A 2,500-nucleotide genomic window follows, 5' to 3' on the forward strand; every position below is an offset into this window, starting at 1 on the left:
ATCCAAGTACTGACCATGCCCAACACTGCATAGCTTCCAAGATCAGACGAGATTGGGCATGTCCAGTGTGGATTGGCTGTAGGTGCTCAAAAGTATTAACTTTAGACCTCTTTTACTTCTTAACTCAAGTAAATTCAATGATAAGTTGAAAAATTAAATGTAAAATGTAATAGAAAAGAATGTTATGGCAGTATAAAATTACCTACAGCTCCTGGTACTCCCAGGTGGTCTCCCATCCAAGTACTAACCAGGCCCAACACTGCATACCTTCCAAGATCAGACAAGATTGGGCATGTCCAGTGTGGTTTGGCTGTAGGTGCTCAAAAACATTAATTTTAGACCTCTATTACTTCTTAACTCAAGTAAATTCATTGATAAGTTGAAAAAATGAAATGTAAAATGTAATAGAAAAGAATGTTATGGCAGTATAAAATTACCTACAGCACCTGGGATTCCTAGGTGGTCTCCTATCGAAGTACTAACCAGGTCCAACACTGCATAGCTTCCAAGATCAGACGAGATTGGGCATGTCCAGTGTGGTTTGGCTGTAGGTGCTCAAAAACATTAACTTTAGACCTCTTTTACTTCTTAACTCAAGTAAATTCATTGATAAGTTGAAAAAATTAAATGTAAAATGTAATAGAAAAGAATGTTATGGCTGCATAAAATTACCTACAGCACCTGGTATTCCCAGGTGGTCTCCCATCCAAGTACTAACCAGGCACAACACTGCATAGCTTCCAAGATCAGATGAGATTGGGCATGTCCAGTGTGGTTTGGCAGTAGGTGCTCAAAAACATTAACTTTAGACCTCTATTACTTCTTAAATCAAGTAAATTCATTGATAAGTTGAAAAATTTAAATGTAAAATGTAATAGAAAAGAATGTTCTGGCAGTATAAAATTACCTACAGCTCCTGGTATTCCCAGGTGGTCTCCCATCCAAGTACTAACCAGGCCCAACACTGCATAGCTTCCCAGATCAGACGAGATTGGGCATGTCCACTGTGGTTTGGCTGTAGGTGCTCAAAAGCATTAAATTTAGACCGCTTTTACTTCTTAACACAAGTAAATTCATTGATAAGTTGAAAAAATTAAAAGTAAAATGTAATAGAAAAGAATGTTATGGCAGTTTAAAGTTAACTACAGCACCTGGGATTCCTAGGTAGTCTCCCATCCAAGTAGTAACCAGTCCCAACACTGCATAGCTTCCAAGATCAGACGAGATTGGGCATGTCCAGTGTGGTTTGGCTGTAGGTGCTCAAAAACAATAACTTTAGACCTGTATTACTTCTTAACTCAAGTAAATTCATTGATAAGTTGAAAAAATTAAATGTAAAATGTAATAGAAAAGAATGTTATGGCAGTATAAAATTACCTACTGCACCTGGTTTTCCCAGGTGGTCTCCCATCCAAGTTCTGACCTTACCCAACACTGCATAGCTACCAAGATAAGACGAGATTGGGCATGTCCACTGTGGTTTGGCTGTAGGTGCGCAAAAGCATTAAATTTAGACCGCTTTTACTTCTTAACACAAGTAAATTCATTGATAAGTTGAAAAAATCAAATGTAAAATGTAATAGAAAAGACTGTTATGGCAGTATAAAATTACCTACAGCACCTGGTATTCCCAGGTGGTTTCCCATCCAAGTACTAACCAGGCCCAACACTGCATAGCTTCCAAGATCAGATGAGATTGGGCATGTCCAGTGTGGTTTGGCTGTAGGTGCTCAAAACCATTAACTTTAGACCTCTTTTACTTCTTAACTCAAGTAAATTCAATGATAAGTTGAAAAATGAAATGTAAAATGTAATAGAAAAGAATGTTATGGCAGTATAAAATTACCTACAGTACCTGGTATTCCCAGGTGGTCGCCCATCTAAGTACTATCCAGGCCCAACACTGCATAGCTTCCAAGATCAGACGAGATTGGGCATGTCCAGTGTGGTTTGGCTGTAGGTACTCAAAAACATTAACTTTAGACCTCTTTTACTTCTTAACTCAAGTAAATTCATTGATATGTTGAAAAAATCAAATGTAAAATGTAATAAAAAAGAATGATTTTGGCTGTCTAAAATTACCTACAGCACCTGGTATTCCCAGGTGGTCTCCCATCCAAGTACAAACCAGGCCCAACACTGCATAGCTTCCAAGATCAGACGAGATTGGGCATGTCCAGTGTGGTTTGACTGTAGATGCTCAAAATCATTAACTTTAGACCTGTATTACTTCTTAACTCAAGTAAATTCATTGATAAGTTGAAAAAATTAAATGTAAAATGTAATAGAAAAGAATTTTATGGCAGTATAAAATTACCTACTGCACCCGGTTTTCCCAGGTGGTCTCCAATCCAAGTTCTGACCATACCCAACACTGCATAGCTACCAAGATAAGACAAGATTGGGCATGTCCAGTGTGGATTGGCTGTAGGTGCTCAAAAGTATTAACTTTAGACCTCTATTACTTCTTAACTCAAGTAAATTCAATGATAAGTTGAAA

At 37.7% G+C, this 2,500-nt stretch overlaps 1 non-coding gene and 8 pseudogenes across 1 annotated transcript; all 9 read right to left on the bottom strand.

The window, feature by feature from the left end:
- LOC148436785 (5S ribosomal RNA) overlaps positions 1 to 84 on the bottom strand; it is a 119-nt pseudogene extending 35 nt beyond the window's left edge.
- Positions 85 to 199: 115 nt separating this feature from the next.
- LOC148436786 (5S ribosomal RNA) lies at positions 200 to 318 on the bottom strand (annotated as a pseudogene).
- A 116-nt stretch (positions 319 to 434) lies between these two features.
- On the bottom strand, positions 435 to 553 carry LOC148436787 (5S ribosomal RNA; annotated as a pseudogene).
- Positions 554 to 669: 116 nt separating this feature from the next.
- Positions 670 to 788, bottom strand: LOC148436788 (5S ribosomal RNA; annotated as a pseudogene).
- Positions 789 to 904: 116 nt separating this feature from the next.
- On the bottom strand, positions 905 to 1,023 carry LOC148436789 (5S ribosomal RNA; annotated as a pseudogene).
- Positions 1,024 to 1,139: 116 nt separating this feature from the next.
- LOC148436790 (5S ribosomal RNA) lies at positions 1,140 to 1,258 on the bottom strand (annotated as a pseudogene).
- Positions 1,259 to 1,609: 351 nt separating this feature from the next.
- On the bottom strand, positions 1,610 to 1,728 carry LOC148436791 (5S ribosomal RNA). The gene has a single exon (XR_015876300.1). It is a non-coding gene; the product is annotated as a 5S ribosomal RNA (ribosomal RNA).
- A 115-nt stretch (positions 1,729 to 1,843) lies between these two features.
- LOC148436792 (5S ribosomal RNA) lies at positions 1,844 to 1,962 on the bottom strand (annotated as a pseudogene).
- Positions 1,963 to 2,079: 117 nt separating this feature from the next.
- On the bottom strand, positions 2,080 to 2,198 carry LOC148436793 (5S ribosomal RNA; annotated as a pseudogene).
- Between the last annotated feature and the right edge of the window lie 302 nt (positions 2,199 to 2,500).

The sequence above is a fragment of the Taudactylus pleione genome, unplaced genomic scaffold (assembly GCF_031769625.1).
Source record: "Taudactylus pleione unplaced genomic scaffold, aTauple2 ptg001778l, whole genome shotgun sequence".
NCBI classification, from domain to species: Eukaryota; Metazoa; Chordata; class Amphibia; order Anura; family Myobatrachidae; genus Taudactylus; species Taudactylus pleione.